Consider the following 21,527-nt stretch of genomic DNA (forward strand, 5'->3'; position numbering starts at 1 on the left):
TTCGAGGAATAATCAAGATTATTTTTATTTATTAATACTAATACAATTACTACTAATTTTACTAAAATTGGAAAAAATAAAATCTTTAGAATCGCATATATTTCATAGCCTTGAATGAGATACATACTTGAAAATCTCTCTATCGGCTAATCGCCTCTAAAGTTTGGGTGAAAGATGGTCAATTTTTTGTTCGTCAAGTATAGTTTCAATATGGCTACCAGATTTAAAAAAAAAAGCGCGAGGTGCAGTCGGAACGAATTTCTTGTATTTATGGTATTGTTGCATTTTTGCAATTACATCGGCGGCTCATCAACAATCATTAAATCCATCGATATGATAATTTTTCTATTAGTGTACAGATAGCACAGTAGCGTGCATTAAAAATGCATAAGGCACAGAGTATATGACACGATTAAATGTCAATCAATACCAATACAGCTCATGTCATAAAGAGAAATTTTCAAGATATTCAAGTGACATGTTTTATGTAATTTTCCATAATATCATCACTGGCTACAAACTGCAAATTTTTATATATTGAAAATGTCATATGTTTGGATAATCTGCAGTACATACTGATTTGGTGCAGATGGAATAAAGGTTGGTGGCAATGTTTTTCGTGGCCTGAAGAAGCAATTTATGTGTTCAAATCGGAAATTTTGTTTCGCCAAATCTGAGTTTATATGCTCAGCCCTGAAAAATTAATTTCTTTACATGGCTTCAAAATTTATTTATATATTTCTGTAATTGCATTTTGTCAACGCACAACTATGCTTGCAGTATTCACATCAGAGGCGCTACTTTACTGTTACATTTGCATAAAACCACTAAATAATAAATAGCGTATGTATGTGTGAATGGATTGTGTTATGGATAATAGAAATTAATTGTCAAGTTGACAGCTTGATTGCCAATCAAAATGTGGTGCTACAAGTGTATGCCGCAAACAAATGGAGACACACACAGTGCATGTTCATATATAATATATGTACATACATATGTGTTTATTATTTCTATATTTGTACAATGAAAAATTGCCATTTGATTGCCAGTGAACGCGTACGAAATGTATGCTTTCATTAAGTCATAAGTTAGGCGAGTATGCATATATGGATATATATATATATGTATGTACGTATATATGTACATATGTATGCATGTAAATACGATAACACAATTTTCATTCCCACTTGTAAGGATGTGAAGATGGCCTGTTGACGCCTCACAATTGATACGAGCTAGACTGTGATAAAGTGCAGATTAGTTAACATTTGACACTTAAAATTTTAAATATGCGCCACATATCCACTTACACATATCCAATTATACATAAACATATGTCCATATATGAATGTGGCTACAAAGGAAGGCCTGGTGGGGAATGTGGGCGAACGCTCATAAAAACTTACACATGTACGCATTTACATATATTTGCTCGTTAATTCTGTCTAAAACCACTCATAATTTACAATTTTATAATTTACAATTAGTTGATTCCTTCCCGCTTCATATACATACTCAGCTGAGCTTGCTAACCGACACTAGCGCTAAATGAAGTCCTAAGCGCGAGTCATAAACAAATATAAAATAATTCAGCTCAAAGCGACACTTTATAGCTTTTTTCGTCATATTCGTAATTTATATACAAATAGTAGACACATTTGACTACAAAAATCGTTATACGAGTATAAATGTGGATGGGTGCGTGTGTGTGCCATGGTGTAAGTGACATACAGACAAGTGCCGCCCGCACTATTTATTGTCTAGCGTACGTTGGTGGTTTGAGTGCGCTTTTATTGTAACACAATTATTATTCGTTCTTGTTGTCGTATTTTTTTTTAAGTTTTCATTCAATTGATATTACTACCGCTGTGGAATATTATGGTAATTTGCATAGAAAAGTTTCAGGCGCTAAACTTATGATTTATGGTATGTGGCATGTACAATGCATGTACATATGTAAGTGTGTGAGTGAAAATTTACGCAGGCATTGAAGTCATTTACGAGAACAACCAACAAGATTTGAAAATAACCACATTTGAATATCATATTACTATACGCGAACTATATGAGGAAATGCAAAACTATTAATTGTTTTATTATTATGAGGTTTCGCTTTGTACAATGTGTTGCTTAACAAGTTGAAAATTGCATAAATCAAAGTATAATAATTCATTGAATTTTTAAGTCAAGGCGTTCAGATAGCGAAGACAGCTGGAATTGTGTAATTTACGACGATACGCAATTTACAAGAATGTTTTACAAGTTGTTTAGCTCTGTGAAGATCAAGAGAGAGGTCAGAGACATGTAATACATATTTTAGAGTTTTTTAGCTATTGGAATGTTAATTCATCTAACTAGTTTTGTCTTCTGTTTGAAACTGGGTGCTTGAGTCGCAATCAGATTATGTGAAAAAATGCCTTGGTAAATACTTATAGACAGATGTGATAAAGAAGAATGAGTTAAGCATAACATATGAAACACTTCAATATCTTATAAACTAGCAGTTCTTAGCAGAATGGTTAAGTTGGAAGAGCAGTTTACTATAAGGAGCTGACGGTCATACTTTGTGAGACATACATCAACTCTATAAACTTGCTATTCAAAACAACAGAAAGAAGACCTATAGGTGTTGATGTCTGATATCAAAATAGCCAGGTTCAGTGAGTAAAATTTAAAAACTTACTTTATTTGAGATAGTTGCCTTTTATTCTCAAAACTGTTTGTATGTACATATGTATACTTAGAGAACAAAATACAATCCATTAGTATGATAAACAAATAATTCAAATACAAACGGGGCAAACAATAAAACTACAGTTAGTCCTATCGTCAGCTTTCCTTCTGCCCCACCTTGATAGCACCTCAAAATGACGCACATTTTAGCAAATTAATCAACATACACAAACAGAAATACACATACATACATATGTATCTTCACACACGTAAAACGGAAAATTCTTACCTATGAACCGTAGGCTCATAAAATAGTGCACACACACAATTGTATGTTTGCATTGTGCTCACTGTTGTTGCCAACGCTCCAGAAAATCAAGGTACACAATGAAATAGAAGTAACAAAAGCAGTAAAGGTATGCAATCACACAGATTTGACGCACAAAGGACTTGGCATGACTGAAGTGCAGATTACAAATTGTTAACCAATAACTGTAACTCTATATATGACAATATATGTACGTGATTGCTTGGAGTGCACATGTTGCAGGTACAAAATGAGAACTGAAACAGGCGAAAATTTTTTTGACTTCACTCAATAGTCCAAGGTACTTGTCAGCAAAAAGATGCGCTGTAATAATTTTTTTCCATGCATTTAAATACATATGTAATTATAAATATTTAAAAAAAAAATTCATATCTATGGGAAAATATGAATGTTCTGTATGTGTCACTGTAATGTGTAAAATTAAAAATTTTGGAATCAATAAGAAGTATTGTACTTGGTTAAACTAAATATTTACTTGAACAGTTGCAATCCTTTCTTACTTTGTTCCTCTAAAAACTGTTTTTTCTTTTTTTTTAAATAGATATTTAACTAATGGATGGTCGGCAGTACTAAATAAGCATATAGTGAGAGAATTATGCTCCTAGGTATTTACAATATTGCTTAACTCAAACAAAAACTTCTAGTTAAAAAAGCCGTCACTCACTCGATAGATTTACTGACGATGACAGTTTGATTCCACTTTGAGGCTGTTCATTTAGCAATTTTACTTCAAAAATGCTACTCTAATGCTACTTGGTCAGTGTCGTGATATTTGATTTTACGACTGAAAATGGAAAACATGCATTTGCAGAATACTTGGTTTGATTTTCGAAACAAAATCGCTAAAGTCTAGGAAACCTGAATGGAGAGTATTCTGTAGCCATTCTGACAGCACCAAAATGAAATCGTGTTGGTACAATAATAACAATGTTTGCTCTGACAAATGAAAAACTGTATTCTATTGAATTTTTAGAAAGTTAGTCTAAGGTGGACTATCACGTATGCTATAAAAACGATTCTTTCGCCCATGGCGTTTTATGGTAGTAAAATAGAGAGGAAATGAGAAATGAGGAATGTTCATTTGTATTGTGACATTCGTCATTCAGCAACCTGAATAAATACTGTGACAGTTTTAGTGTAGCTTACAATAAAAAAGTTGATAAACTGCATGAAAAAGAACCAAACCAAATATGGTACATGTGCATATATTTACCGAATATTTTGTCCAAGTGATGCTTTCAATTCGACACCACAAGCAGATACATAAGTGAGTATTTATTTTCACTCATTCCTCTACATATTTATAGACTACATACTATGTACGTGGACCATTGATTCATATAAGTAGGCACACACACATGTTTGTGGTTTTGGCACTGCGCAACAATGGAACATCAAACACCCGTATTATGCACATTCCAAGTCGCACAAAGGACGGAGATGCTCAATGAAAGATTAGGCCTCTCAGCCACTTGTTGGGCATGTAAGTGAAACGTATGATGCTTTCACTGATAATGACGCCTATTTGTATATGTCAGACTAATCGATACATACATATGTCGGTATGTATATAAAAGGTTTCACAAGTTCCGGATTGCAAATTAACTAGTTCAAAAAAAACTAGACTTGACGTTGTACGTTGTCTTTCATACTAGTTATTAGGTAGTTTACAACTAATACATTTTCCGGTAGGATATATACATACATACATATATTACATATATTAAAGTGTATTTTGATTTCATTGTTTAATTAATGATCAGGTTCAATTATGCCTTGCGCCAACTCCAATTGAATTTCCAGAATAATCATCGAAACTACTTTAAATCAAGCAAAAAATAGCATGCACTGTTATTTAATTGCATATGGATCCTTGTATTCAAAAACAACCTTTTATACTAGTTACTGTAATACGGAAGCAAAATATTTTTCTTCTTGTTATTTTGCATTTCATTTTCAATTTTCCTACAAGGCACAACACATGAATATGTGTATTGATATATTTAGAGTCTGTCTTCGACATATCCTAGTCTACTATATGTATATCTTTGTACATCGAGCGAGCATTTTATGTGAAGCTTTACATTTATTTAAAAGTAAAGATTATACCAGAGCAAATAGAGATGGAAAAAATATACATTGGCACAATTCCATTTGTCCATCGATATGTATGTGTTAAACTGGAAATAATATGAAAATTCAACAGAAAAACTAAGAATGTAGTTTAAAAAAATATCCTAGATTAATACTAGGTTAAAATATATATATGTACTATTTTAACTTTTGCTGTAGAAAATAATTTCAATAAAGCAGGTTTTCAGTTTTCGAAATTGTAGTAATCAAATTATATTTTTTATTAAAATATAATGATCTTTGATATATAGCGAAGCCACTAATTGCTAAGGGGGTATTCTAGTCTAGAGACATGAATTTTAGGTAATTTTTAAAGTGTCGTAAAAAAAAAGGCAATCAATATTTTTACTATCGATTTTTTTATCAATTATTTATTAATGTTACAAGAGTACAGAAAAAAATTAAAATAAAGTTAAAAATTAAAAAAAAAACTGGCAGCTGATGAAGTGGGAGGTCTCAAAAAATTTACACATGAGCATCTTCTAGTCATGTGAAATGAAAAAAAAGATTATCAATCTTTAATGATGTCGCAATTGTATAAACTAGCGATAATTAAAAAAAATTTGTTGACAAAATGGCGACTGAAAAAAAACGATTGTTCTTAAATTTTTTCGTATTTTTTTAAAATAGTAAAAATTTTAAATTGCGGATGTGATCATACTCGAGAGAGGTCATTAGAGAAGATTCTCTGAAAATTTCAAGTAAATCGGTGCAATAAAAAGTCTGGTCTGAAAAAAACGCATTTAAAGTTTCGCGTAAAGTCTTTTGTTGGATTAGACCCAGCCGAACCAGTTAGGAAGCCGGGTTAGTAAAATGTTTATATCTGCGAAAATAATTTAAATTTTCAAAAATCATCACGTGGACATATTCTTAAATAGTTAAATTTTCAAAATATGAAAAAAAAATAGTTTTTTCGAAATTCTACACTAGATAACCTCCTTAATAAAATAAGATATACTAATAAAGTACATTTCAAATTGTTTAAATAATAAAAGCAATAAATGGGTATATAAATCAATCTAAATGTCAACAAAAATTAATATATGCAACTACAAGTACTTATATTGCAACATGGTAATTTAACCTGAAGCAAGTATAATTGCAGGCTAATCTTTCTGAGCAGAAATTTCTTGAGATTTATTTCGGCTGTTTAAATACTAAATAGAAAGTGAAATATTTTCTTACTTTCATCTAGCTTACCACCAATTTGTGTCTACGCGCCTGCAGACTTAAATGTAAATGTTAGCATTTAAATTCCCTGATGCAGTGTGTAAATGCGCGATAAGCTCTATTTTTATACCTCTACAAAATACACAATACTCACAGGATTATAAGAACTGGCACAGTGATTTAGAGCATCTGCATGCAGCAAAAGGATTAATGTGAGCAAAAATTGGCAATGATGCGTCGGTGGCATGATGGTAATATGACTAACGCACAGTGCTTTATTATGCCCTTCGGCACCCTTGTGGGCCATACGTTTGGGCAAGCAGCAGGCGGCAAAGCCGAAAACCCAAACAACCAAAAATAAAATATACGAAATACAATGTGTGAAAACGGCATTCTATGCTATCTACCAACACCGCAAATGTAGCGTTGCTTTTCAATCCCTCCCTTTCCAATTCGTAAAGCGAATGCACCTTAAGCGCGCGCAAATTGGCCTTGAACCGCAAAGACATCGCCTTCCGCAATTGTTTTCTTCCGCTTAACTTTCCAAAAAAATGTAATATTGACGCAAAAGATGCGCATGAAAGGGGTTGGTGCTGTACTTACTAGATATTCCCTAAATTCCAGTTAGGCCGCCGGTATGGGGTTATTAAAGGATTGTTAGGTAGCTTTTGTAGGCACACATATACAAGTATGTATGTAGTTGTAAGGGTCCAGAGAGAGTTATGAGGCGAACAGCTGTGAAAAATTTATGTGGTCTCTTTATCGTTTCTTTTATAGACTTACTTAAAGCACATTTTCTGTATTTCATTAATATTTTAATAACGCAAATTTAAGGAAAAAAACAAGCGCCACTTTTTTTTTTGGAATTCCTTATTTAATCCAATATCCTTTATAATCTTATAATCGGGCAAATTTCATCAGTTTACTTGCATATTCCTTTTATATATAATAATATTTGTACACTGCACTTTCTTAATTATGAATCTATAATGTAGAAATTTTATTTTTATGAAAATAAAAAGGATGACTTGCATAATTATACGCTGATCAAGGCATATTAAGTTTGCCACGCTATCCATATCTATGCAAACTAGTCCATCAGTTTTTCAGATAACGATCGGAAATTTTGCACCCGTCCTTTTCTCAACAAGCAGCTTCTCATTTGTCGGAATGGCCGAAATCGGACCACTATAGCATATAGCTGTCATTAAAACTGAACGAACGGAATAAAGTGCTTGTATGGAAAACTTTTTAATTTGACGAGATATCTTCAAGAAATTTTGCATTGATTATTCTAAGGTAATGGTGTACTATCTAAAGAAATTCTTCAGATCGGGTCACTTTAGCATAAAGCTGCCGTACAAACTGAACGAACAAAGCTCTTGTAAGGAATATTTTTTTATATTTTCTTTCTTTTTTCTAAAATTAAAAAAATAAAAATGTTAATGAAAGGATTATTTTCCCAATAAAAGTTATTTACCCGATTATAACTTTATTTTAGAAGTTTTAAATACTTGTTAAAATTTTATCTATCCTTATTTTACTGAATCATATAATATTAACCCGCCAGTTAATAAGTAAGTTGGCAACTTTATATTTGTAGCTATGAGTATGTGGCTTTTTTTTTTGCTTCTGTGAAATTTTCAAATCCTTTGGTGATTTATTTGGCTTCGCATTGCGCTTGTCACAGTTGCCTCAAAAAGGATTAAGGCTTCCGGCGTGCTCACGCCGTAAGTAATATGTAAAGCAAGCGACATAAAATCGGAATATGTCAAGGAGATTTCAATTTAACATTTAGTTGAATTTACGACAGCAATTGCCGCGTCCAATTCTGAGCAAACTTAATACGAGAGTTGAGGTTGTGGTTTCACTTATTAGTCCAAAATATGTGAACTTGTTTGCGATAAATTAAGTATAAACTGATACATATTAACATTAATGCTTTAACTTATACGCTCACATATGCACTTACTTACAAATATTACTGTAATAACAAAAAAAAGTGTTGAAGTGAAATGAAAGATAAAATGGAAAAAGTAAATTACTACGCTTCTCGTGTTACTCTACTTGCATTATTTTAATATAATTTCATTTTATATTCACTTTTTTTGTCGCGTGCAACACTTTTCAAAGCAACGTCGCTTTCGTTTGGTATACGCGCAGCACAAGTGCAAAATATTGCAATCGATATAAAACTTTCGATGCATTTTTATGAGTGCTCTCTGCATTGCCACCCTCTCACTTGTCTTTTTGGAGCGCGTCAAATTGATAATGTTAGCAACGAAGGATGTGGATTATTATCTTATCGTGTTGCATGACGGTTCAGCTAAGAGACACACACTCGCATTCCCAATGCTGCTGCTTGTGGCGCATTTGTCGCTAGTGCTGCCGGTCTACAAGCTCAATACCCATTTTGTGCGCACGACTATGTGGCGATTACCTCTCTGCCAGTTTTGTATGCATTTACGTTAGTTATATTCTATTTTTTTGAAGCGTTTATTTCATGTTTGTAATGCTGCAGCAAAAAAAAAACGCCATAATTTCATTATTTATTTTCTTCCGATTGCCGTTGTCCAAATGTTGTCAGACAGGCTTTTCTGCTTTTCTGCCACCACATATATCCCACCAGCGCACGCCATCCATTCATTCGCGCAGATAGCGACGGCTATGCAGCCACATTGTCTTTATTGTGTAGCGCACTTTAGTCGCGAATACTTTTTTGAATGCAGTCAAAAGCATCAGCAATGAAAAGACATCCGCACATAAGCCACTCGGCCCCTCCGCATGTGTGCTTACCCAGCGTGCTGACCAGTTTTATTGGCTACTTTGTTCGTTAGCAGCATGGCCACATATAATGCACTTTTATTGTATGCCAGACTGTTTGACCGCGGCGCGGCTTGGCAGTCACTTGATGCAGCTGCACATAGATGACAGCTTTCACAAGATGTTTATTTCATAATTAGCCGCACAAAGCCAAAGTGATCCGATCCGCTGTGCCATGGCTGTCTGACTCCATGTTGTTGTTGTTGTTGCTGTTTTTGGCTGCTTTTCATTTTTATCGTTGCTGGTTGTTTACGCTTTTCGCCCGCAAATCTATATTATACCTTATGATAGACACGGCGCTTGCGCATTAACTGCTTTGTTATCAAATTGAGTGCGACAATGCTGGAAATGCAATTCTGTTGCAAATTGCCTGTTAGCCGTTGTCTAGCAGTGTGCGATTCAAATGCGAGCTTTCTACTTTTTGGGTGACGTGGTAATGCAGATGCGTATTCCTCGGATAATGTTTGTATCACAAACAACAGTAATTTAAACGAAAATTTTGGATACATCTATTTTCTAGAAAATAATTCGAAGCACTGCAATTAATGTAATTTATTGTAACTTCATTTCAGCATTATAGCAAAAAATTACATAATACACAGCAAGGACAAAGGTCCAAGTTTGGTTGGAGCTTATTAACTATCATGGGTTTGGGCAACCAACTAGTGCTCGTTCGCATCATTTGCGCAAATTTTGCTATGTATACGCAGTTTGATAAACTAATGATTTCTATTTTGTAAAGTTTTGCAATAAATACTCGTATATGCACGCGTATATATATATTGAAAAAGCTCGTACAACCCTTGGCCCTTTGAAGTTGGTAGCTTAAGAGCGAACAAGAAGCACACTTTAAACGGAGGAGAGACTCAGGGAGGCATCGACGATTTAATAAATTTGTCGAACCAGAAAGGCATCTACGCGCAATTTAAGCGCCAATTAGAAGGCAAAATTAAAGCGTAGCTTTTATAGAGGAGTAGAATTTGTATGCATCCAAATTATATCAGAATGTATTTTTGATGCAAGGGAGCACGGCGCTCCGCGGCCAAATGTTAAGGCTTCTTCGCACAGTTGATGAATATTCTCGATAAGAGTAAATGTAGACTTGAAACAATCCAATATTTAATTTATAGAAATCATTAGACTAATACACAGTACGTACTCCTCCCCACTGCTGTAGTTCGCTAATTGTGCGAAAATCATACATACATCATTATATATCCTAACGTTTCATTTATCAAACTCAGCACACCCGTATATAATTTATTATTCTTTGCTATTAATTGTTTGCTCGTGATTGCAATACTTATTTTATTATTTCACATAAATTATTGTATTTTTAATCCATTAATTAAGATTTACTTATGTCAACTGAAATGCGCCGCTTGTTATCTGTATTTCTTTCCGCGATATAATTGGTTTTACTGCAATTCTCAGTTTTCACTTCAGTTTTGTTTCATTTATGAAACAGCGATATGCACTTACCCATTATCTTTTCTTCCATTTCAAGGTTGCCACATTAATTAAAACTTTTACTTTTGATTAACACACACCATTATGCGTATAAATGACTTGATCGGATTTATAAAGCAAATATGGGTGTGGATGATAGGGTGTTAAAAATTCTCATATGCAGATTCATTATTAGTGTGTTGAAAATGCATCGATTGCAGTGTTTTTGCATTTGCGCAAACGATAAGTAATGGGTTTCATGCCAATATTTTTTCTGTCTGCTTGTTTTTATAAGTTGATCGAATGGCAGAGTAGAACTATTAAATCGATTTTTTTTCCAGTCGCAATGAGTTGATTTACTGCTTGTAAATACGGTTAAATATAAATGCTGAACGACAAAGTACGTAGAAAACCAAGATTTATTATGTTCTCAAGTATTAATTTCTCAAGTAAAATAGTTTTAGGAAAAGGAAACCAAAAGAAAAAGCGAAGAACTTGAAAACATCATCGCGTATACATATTTTGAATTAGAATTAAAACATTTTGGCCAAAATAAATTTAGCAGGGGTATATGGACAGTTACGTAAAATCTGAAATTCGACGCTAATAAACTGCCAAACAAAAATCAGACCATTTATGATGGATATGTCACACACTCTGAACAAATGCTACAGAAGTTTGCGGAGAAGCGCTGAATTGTAATACACAAGGAAATCGTAAGAGAGGCCACCCCAAGTCCACGTGGAGGAGATTGAAAAAAAATTGCTGAATAAGGAAAATCGTGGAGCGAACTAAAGCTGCTAGCAAAAAACAGTAGCAGATGGAAATACTTTATTGAGGCCCTATGCGCCAGTGGGAGATACTGGAAATGATAATAATGATTCATATTTTTTTTATGTTCGAACTTAAATTTCTACTTCTTACAACGATATTGGATTTTTAGTAGCTTTAGTTAGTTTAACTGCTTTTTAGTTTTATAACAAGTATTTAACACTTTTGAATTGCGCGATATCTATTTAGTTATACAACGGCATACTTTCAAGCACAAGATTCATCCGGCAACAAGTTCTTTACTGTTGAGATATAAAAGAAACAAATGCATTTTACCAGCTTTATAGCTAAAGCAATTAGTATTTTACGATAGGCGCCAGCTAAGCGCTAAAATTAATTTGCAAGCCAGAAATTTTAAATATTAAAATGCTAACAGTACCGGTTTTACTAATTTAATTGCGCATAAAATCAAAACAGAAGCAGAGGATTTGTGAAAGTAATTTGTAAACAGAGACGTACATAGTCCCGTATGTGTATTTGCTTGAGGATAGCATCTTATAAAAATAGCTGTATGCTTATAATCGAAGCATCACAAATGCCGAAGTAAAATTTGACACCTTCTGTGACATAAACAGCAGCGTGGACAGTTGCGGAAAGAACAACACATGTTTGCATGTACGTATGTATATACCTGCAATGATTTTTGTCTTAACTCGAAAATTAGCATATTCTTAATTGATTTATGTATAGCATCTACGGCTCTTGGATGTTTGTATTGGTTATTGGATATTGATAGTTGAAAAAGGTGTTTAATATGTGCTCGCAGACAGCAACTTGCAATCAGCTGTGACCATCAGCGCTGTTACGTTTGAATGTTGTTGAAATTATTCGTGTGTAGCATGTGATTTGCATAGTAATTTACATACTAATATATAATATGTGCTTTTCAGGTTTTTTGTTTATACACTTTAAATTAGTTTATATAGGATTTATTAACTTAATTAGCCGCATATTGATAGTTTAATTTTTAATTTTAACTTCGAACAACCGAGAAACGAAATATTACCGCACGCTTTACTTTTGAGCGCAAAACAGCAGGCTTGTCAACGATTCGAAAGCTATAGTCTAAAATGCATGAATTAGCTTAACGATTGTTAGTATTTCTTAAAATAACTGGTGAATCATATGTAAAAAAAGTTGATTTTTGGCGAATTTTTCTCAAGAAAATTACTGCATGAAATGTTTTAAATTTTTGAGTATATATTTATACACAATTAGTGAATACACACAAATAATTTAAAAGAACTTAATTTAATTTTTAGCGAGTTATTTGCTATTTCCCCAAGTTACAAAAAACAAACCAAGGCTCTAAACTACAGTAGTGGTTGTAACCTTCAGCGTGTTTAAAAAAAAGAACTACTCGTATAAATCTGTAAGGTATTACCTATGACCTAAAAAATTTGAAATTTAACAAACAGGTAGACTTTGAAAATATATTTTACCCAAAAATGAGTTGATTTTATTTTATATTTTTCAAAAATGGAAGAGTCAATGTATAGAGAACAAACATATACAAAATATGCGGAAAAAAATCAAAGCGCTCGGCTGATTTATCTTCGAGTGGCAACTGCAGCCAATTTGAAAAATGTAGTTTTGAGATAAACACAATTAAAGATAAACTGAAAGAGCTAATTGAACTGAGCGGTTACACTTTAGAATGCTGTAACGGATTGCAAATAATGCTTTCAAAAAATAATTAAATTAACATTTACATTTTTTTTTTGTTTTTTTGTAATTCCGAAAATCTTAATTAAAAATAATATCGTAAATGCTGCATTGTAAAATAAAATAAAATTTTAATTCCAAATACGAGATTGAATAAAAATGTATATCACAAAAACCGGTTTAAAAATTTAATTGTTCAGCAAAACAAATATTGCTAATTTCCACTGCATAACTGTCGTTTAATTTTTAAACTACCATTATTGTTATTACCACTCTTGAAACTAGGTATACTGTGTTACACTGCCTGTTTGTTGGGGCGTATGAGCGACATTTGGTGTAAAAAAATTGGCATTTTGTAGCATTAAAACAAAATGGACGCGACAGCTCTATCTACTTTTTATTTCTGACAAAATTTGTTAACTTTGTTTCAAAACTAATATCAACTTAATTAGCTTTTTCCATAAAATTTACACTTTTTTTATATTATATTGTTTGTTCTCTGCTGTAACTTTGCATAATTTTTTGGTATATTGCGTCAACATTAGGTAAAATAAGCGATAAAAATTCAAAACAGTTAATACTAGCTATCTGAATTTTACAAAAAAATATATATATCTATAACGTACATATGTATATGTACATGAATATATATGTATGTGTACAGGCAAACGCGATCAGCGTAACGCAAGACTCTTGAAATTGCTGTTGTCGCTACTAGTTGCTTGTTTTCCCATGTTATATAAAATAATCGTTGAGCATGAAAATGTGTGCTTGTTCAATTTTGTTGTGTTATTCACGTGCCGTGAGTCGTATGAATGCTTGTGTCTTCTTATATGTATATATAAACAATTTAAGATATTAGGAAAATTCGATTTAAATTAGAAGCCATTTTATGTTATCAGTAATACATATTTTGAAGTAAATTTTATTAAACTAATTACTAGCAGTATTTGGTGTGAACAATACAATACATAGTATTTTTGTGGCATATGTAAAATTAAATATATGTTTATTCAATCCTATTATTTATGAGTGTGCTGCTTATTATTTAAAGATCAAAGTGTTAGTGGCAATCAGGAACAGGGTTCGATCAAAATTTCAATAGACATAAAGAAAATGTTTTTAATAACACACGAAAAGAAAAAGCAAAATTTTCGAACATATTTCTATAATGAAAAAGTGTTTCAAAAGTGAATTACTTATTTGGAAATCTCTGTTCCTGAGCAGCTCATCATTCATTTTAGCTCAAAGTCTTATTGTCCAGTTGTTTTTTAATGTAGCTTCGTATTTTGAAAACGGAAGGAAATTGATTATCATTCGACCAGTATTATGCTACGGAGCAGAATCATGGACGCTACTCGAAAAGGACCAAATAACAAACTGCAAAATCTTCGAAGGAAGATCCAAAGAAAAATCTTTGAAGCAATAAAAGATAATGACGAGTGGTGTATAAGGTGGAACCATGAGCTAGACCAACTCATAAAAGTTAAAACTGTTATACGTTTTATCAAAGCGCTGCGACTAAGATGGCTCGGCCATGTAACGACAATGGACAACAAGAGACCAAAGCAAGGGGGAAGAACACGATCATGATGGATTGACGAACTGAGGAAGCTTGGCATACAAAATTGGAAAGTAACCGCAAATGATCGAGATGTCTAGAGATGACATGTGCAGCAGGCCAAAGCGCACAAAGAGTTGTTGTGTCAAAAGATGATGAGTATTTTGAGAACCTTAATGTTAATTACTTACGGACTTCATTGTATGCACTTTTAGCACGTTCGAGGTCTATAAATCTACTCATTTTATTTTGAGTGATTATTTTTTAGCATACTCTCTTTAGAAATACCACGCTCAAACTAAGTAACTATCTAATTACTAAATGCACGTTTTTAGTAATTGAAGCAAAAATGTATCCTAACCTTAGATTTGTCAATCAATTTATCACAACAGACAGTAAATATTTACCGACTTGTACTCGCTGCCAAAACCAAAATCGATTTTATTAGCAGCTATATGTATGCTTATGTAACATGTGGCAAAACTGAACTTCTATTTTTAGTTGCCGGAACGCACAAAACGATCACATAAAATAAAACGAACAATATAAATAAAATAGTGGAAAACCAAATTTATAACGAATGTGACTTTGTTGTGAAGCAGCACTTTGGAGCAGCAGCAGGAGAAGCACTACACGCTCGTATCGCTCACTAGTAACGCTCCATCAATGTCAATCACATTACAAACTTACAACAAAATGCCAAATTCTAAGTACATAAATAGCAAGTATAGAACTGTGTGTATATGTACGAGTGTGTGTGCGAGCGAAGGTATGCCTCAATAAATTGCCATTCTGACAGCGGCACAGCGACACGCAATGGACAATGTGACTAAAACCCAAACAAAACGGCAAATAGCATACTCAACGGCAACAAATAGAATAAAGTACTGACAACAAACAAAGAATAATGGGAGCAAGCGAGTGGCGCGAGCATTAAGGAATGAATTACAAATGCGAGCGGGCTACGCTGTTTGATATCTGTCGTTCAGCGCTACTATAATAAAGAAAAGGCTATAACAGAAATGTCAGGTAAAAGCAGAGTGTTAAACTCGCACACACACACATACCTCTACACGTATAAGTCTTATTGGTAATCCAGCTTTGTGGAGTATTTATGCAGATACCCGTAAATTGTGAAGACCTGTAAGCATTTAATGGTTTTAGTGAAAGCTTAATAGCGATTTAGATTCGATTACAGCTTGTAAAGCAGTATTTAAATGAAATTTTATTTATTTTTATTTTCCACTTTTGCAATGCGCAGCAAATTTAGAAACGGAAGGAAGTTAATTAATGCATGCAACTTTATGCATAGCGTCAGTTCTTGTTGAGAATTTAGAGAAAATGTTGATTAACTTGTGGACGATTTCCTTTGAAATTTTCAATTATATTTGATTTGGAATACGAGTAAAAAGCTTTAAACTTCAGCCATAACTGTGAACTTTAATCTATGCCGGCCGCCGTGGCCTTGTGTGAATCTAAGTAGGAACCGATCTGAATTTACATCTGACTAAGGACGTCTCGTCAGCGCACAGAAAGCAATTTTCTGCTACAACAACAAAGACTGTGAATTCGCGACTATTTGGTGCAACAAAGCGTAGTGAAGTCAGAATCTATAATTGTAAAAATGTTTCGACGATAAGAACAGATTCTACATGATAGAGTCAAAAATATTACTAATAAATTTGAGATATTAACGTCAAATGAATCTAAAGAAACCCCAAAGAATTGTTTAAAAATATGCCTTTTAAACGCGACTATGCAATAAGAAATATTTTATTATTCTACAACTCTTTAACATTTTTGCTCTTTTAACGGTCTATTATAATTGGTTTACGAAGCCCATTGCCCTCAACGCTATTTACGTAACAAAAAACCTGTCATTTTTCTATCAGTTCTTTTAAGAATAATATAAAAAAGATATTTTCCAAAATGAAAACACATAAAACTCATTCAAGCTGGCAGGATTCGGCGGTAGAACACTACCTTCTGTTACCTTTATTGCACCGACATGTGTTATTATTTGAACCAAAAATTCCAGCTAACTGACATATACACCTTTTCGAATTCCATTATACGCCTTTTTACCGTTATTAACCTTTATTGATATGTATGTACATATACACATACATACGTGCATGTATCTAGTTATAGATCGCGTAGAACGAAAACAAGTTTTCACTGTTGCATAATTTATTAGTATGACTTATTTTAAGGACTTGCAGACATTTCATACACACATCACACATGATAGATACGAGGTGTGTTCAAAAAATAACGGGAATTTTCGGTTTATGAAAATAAAATTTATTAATTTTGTATACATTAATGCTGTTGCCTTCAAAATAGTGCCCATTCGATATTATGCACGTATACCAGCGCGTCTTCCAATCGTCGAAACACCGCTCAAACTCGCCTTTTGAGATAGCCTTTAGCTCTTTTAGTGATACGCTTTTAATGTCATCAATATTTGTAAAACAACTACTCTATAAGGTTCCCTCGAAAATGGGGGTCATCGTTATAATAATGTTTTTGGCAAAGAATTCACGAACAAATTCTTTGATTCGTTTCTTGCAACAATTCTGTATGTAAATATATGTATGTATACGAATATTTTATAATTTATATCGAATTGAAAATTTTGTAGTAAAAATTTAACAGGAAATAAAACCGCCAAAATTTGTTATTTATTTTTATATTCTTGAAACATGTTGCTACATATTATAATAGTTGTGTTCACCTAACGGTTATTTGTATCACCCAAAAATAATAGTTAGATATAGGATGATGTATATAAATGATCAGGGTGACGAGACGACATGAAATCCGATTGACTGTCTGTTTGACCGTCCGTCTGTCTGTGCAAGCTGTAGGTCAAAAATTGGGTTTAATGTTGTAGTCAAGGGGTGCAGAGGTCAAACCAACTCCATTTACTAAAATGACAAAAAATAGCTGTAAGTGATAGAAAATTTTTAAACTCAAATTTGTAATCAGGACTCCTCAAATACCCCCATAGACCTAGCACATCAGTCGCAAATTTTTTCCTTCTGGTTTGTTGAGTAGTGAAATTAGCCTCTTCGGGTCAAATGTATATCACATTTCTTTTGAGAATTATTTTAGTATACTTTTTGCTAACGGAAAGTAAAATATAGTAATAAAACTAAGTGAGGCTATGAACTTCAAAATAAACTAATTAATATGATACCAAAATAAATATATTGTATTTCACTCACGATTTCGTTAAACAATGAAGTTGAATTCACTACATTTTTCAATATTACCAACACCTGAAGGTGTTTAACCGACTTTAATTCTCCCAAGTTACAAAAGTATAAAATGTTGGACAATACCATTGATAGTACCATTATTGTCTTTCTCCAAAATTATGCCACTTATCAGCTGTTACTGACACTTGTGCGTCCTTTTTGCATAATCAAACACGCAATACAGACACTTTTGAACAATCTTTATTTGGAATGTTCTTCTTGTTGTTAAACGACTTAGAAAGCATTCTACAAATTAAAGGTGCCTTCCAACTGCTGATCTGTGATATTTGATGAGAAAATGTTTGAACATATTCGTAGGCGTGAACATATCTACTGATATTGAACTGTTAGTAGAGCAAAAGTTTTTCTTTAGTTTCAGGTTTCACTTCAGTCGATCCATCTAGTTTCTGTGTCTTTTGAAATGAATCATTTATGCAATCAACTTTAAGCAGCGTGTGTTAATTGAGGCTTAAGTTACATGTGAAAAATTATACAGTTATTTGTATTTATATTTATCTGGTTATATGTACATACATATGTATATATGTATATAGTGTTGACACGGTTCCAAATGCAAAGCGTCACCAGTCACTTCGGCGAGTCCTTGTGACTTTTGTGTCGCAGTAATTCAAACAGCCAAATGCCACACGGAGCATGAAGGTCTCAGCTACTGCATTAGTAGGAGTAATAGTTGTTCTTGTACAAGGTTGCTACTCGACTGGTGCTACGCAAACGCACATGTCGTGCAGTGGAAAGTCGACAGGTGAAGAGCCGAAAAGCAGGCAAGCGAAGACAAAGCCAACAACAATGGCAACGGCTGCAATAACAGTGTCCCAAATTAGCTGCCTTTTGCGATCGGCAGATGTGCATAGGTATGTACATAAATTGGAATGTAAAAGCAATAGTTGCAAACACAACGACCACAAGCCCATTGGCACATTGTAACATTATACGCTTAAGCCAAATCAGCACTACAAACCAACGCACAACAACACGTCTGCCAGATGCCAATACAATAAAAGGCAAGCAACGGCAAAATTGCAAAATGAAAAAAAGAAAAGATACCACACACCACCCAGTCAGCGACACACGACAACAATAAACACAAAAACCTACAACAAAAAACAAACAACAAACAAGGCTTTGCTTGCCTCACAATGTCGCGTTTTGATGAGCCACTCTTTGCTTGTTGCTGCATGCCACACACTTCAGGTACACAAGTGGCGTTTAAGAGTGCATAAATAAGTGAATAAGTAGTGCAGAAGTATGTCGAGTAGCAGCGGCATGGGACATGGCAGTCACTGCTTGGGAGGCTGCAGTCAACGCTGTCACGGATGCACGTCTTCTTTTATGCTGCCAAATTTTTTATTACTCGTTTCAGTCTCATATTACCATATGTAACTGAGCCTTCGAGTCGACACGTTGACTGCACCGCACAGCACACTTTGCTGCAACCTCCAGCCGCTAACTGGAGTAGTGCAACCACCACTGTTGATGCAGATCTCAGCTTAACCTCTAAAACTCATTCTCAAATTTATTTCGAGCATGTCATGTGTAAAACTTTAAATGCTTTAACACACACGCCTATGCTCATAGAAATCTTTGAGAACTTAGGTTCAGAGATTTCGTATTCGAATCATTGGTGATTTTAAAAATGTCCTCTTTTTGTTCAGTAGTATCATTTCTCACAAAATATGAACCAGTTGACATGAGAGTAATAACTACACGAAAAACTGCAAAACCAAACTTCGAAAAAACTAACTCAGCCGATCAACAATACAATCAAGAGGACCCTCAAGTCTATCCCACATTGCATATTACAGTCAGCACGATTGAACTAGTGCGATTTACTCAAGCACCACAGCATTTCGGCTGCGTGAGAAACCATCTTACAATGACAATGCTTACCTCAAACTAAAGTCAACAGTCAGCAGGCATTCCCTCGCCGCATGAGGCAAGCAGTGATTGAAAGGGAAGCATAGTAAGCGACAAGCAGCCGTGCCACGGAAAAGTGATGCCATGCGATTTAATTAATTGGTAATGTCAGGCGTAAAATGCTGGAAATAAGCACCGTATTACACATTTGCCGCATAACGTAAACGTAATTATAAGCGTTTACACACACACATTACATACTCATAACAATTGATTGAGAGTGTCGCTGGAGACAAGGGTAACTGTGTAGGGAGATATTTAAAATGTCGGTTATTGTGTCAAAGAGAATTAACCGCCATTGTGGTTATGCTGCCAATGCACACTAACGCTTGTATTACTACAAACAAAACGTTTAATGAGACCAAACAAATGGCCTTAATGTAAAAAGATTATGCAGAACGACGTTGGACAGCGCTTTACTTCGCGAAAACGTAATAACAAGCAGCATAAAAATTATGCAGGGTTGTTGGCATAATATGGCGTTTATAGTTTTATATTATGACCTTGCCGTCAGCGCAACTATGTATATATCGAATGAATATGTGATTTTTAATTTTGAGTCGCTTTGTTTCATTTAAATTTGACTTAGAAGCTTGATGAAGTTATTTATATTATAATTAGGTTCTCCATTGCAAAACCAAATGTCCTAAAGCTAAAGTAGAAAGTCTTGGATGGCACTAGATTTAAGCAAACCTTCTATAAATATGTGATGTATATATGTACATATGTGCATATATTAAAGATTTATTGCATCTCAATAATAAGAAAATCTTTGATTTATATTGAATATATTAGAGATTTATCAATATAATAAAATGTTGCAATGAACATAGTGTTAGAGAGCTCGAACTTGTACTAAATTTTCTGATAAGTTTTAGCATGGCAGAAATATTTACAGAGGTTCCCTACCTAGTGTCAGAATATAAATATAAAAGTAACCATAATTAATTTTAACTCAAAGACATAACCAGCGATTTATTTAAACATTTAATGGCTGATATGATAAATTATTAAAAACGGCGTGAAAATGTTAGTACCATCGTCTAGGGAACAACATTCATAATTCCCGATTACTCTATTGAAAGTTAAAAATAACAGAATTTCATTAAATAGTAGAGATATCCGTTTGTATCATACGTACATACATACATATGTATGTATACGTAAAAGAACATCGGTACTTGATCAACCGATGTCAAGTTGAACGGCTTTGGTCATAGCTTCTAAAAATAATCAAATGATTTAACCACAGTTTTCTGTGTACTCATTCAGCTGAAAACTAATTAACACAATAGTTACACGAGCTGTTAACGGCAAAAATGTTTGTACACAAAACATTTGTAAATTAATATATATGTATGTGCATATTAGGGTGCTCATTAAATGACAATTGAATAAATTATTAGCATGCTCTTCTCGGCCGAAAGCGTGTCGCAATGGGGAGAAGTTTCGATTTTTCTAAAGCGCTAAGCCTTAAACATATCATACTACATAGGAACCAAAACTTATGTACATATATTCGATAGCTTCAATCATATTTCTCAAATCGTATGCTGTTTAGAAAATGTTATGTCCTAAATTTATAGAAAGAGTCACCCTTATGGATATCATTTTGTGATTTGTATAAGGTCTATTTTTAAAAGTGACTACATTTTTTGTAATTTAAAATAAAACGTCAGTAAATATTAATATT

General features: G+C 33.5%; 1 protein-coding gene across 9 annotated transcripts in view; it reads right to left on the reverse strand.

Annotated features, from left to right (window-relative positions):
• The window catches only part of Sulf1 (Extracellular sulfatase Sulf1), a 79,895-nt gene that overhangs the window by 52,054 nt on the left and 6,314 nt on the right, over positions 1 to 21,527 (reverse strand). Inside the window, exon 1 of one of the 9 annotated variants that reach the window (XM_036377445.2) lies at positions 2,687 to 2,699. The exons of the other annotated variants lie outside the window; for them this stretch is intronic. The gene's annotated coding sequence lies outside the window, so the exon portion shown is untranslated. Of the gene's footprint in view, positions 1 to 2,686; positions 2,700 to 21,527 lie in introns of those variants that run through there. 9 annotated transcript variants of the gene reach the window in all.

This window comes from Bactrocera oleae, chromosome 2 (genome assembly GCF_042242935.1).
Source record: "Bactrocera oleae isolate idBacOlea1 chromosome 2, idBacOlea1, whole genome shotgun sequence".
NCBI lineage: Eukaryota > Metazoa > Arthropoda > Insecta > Diptera > Tephritidae > Bactrocera > Bactrocera oleae.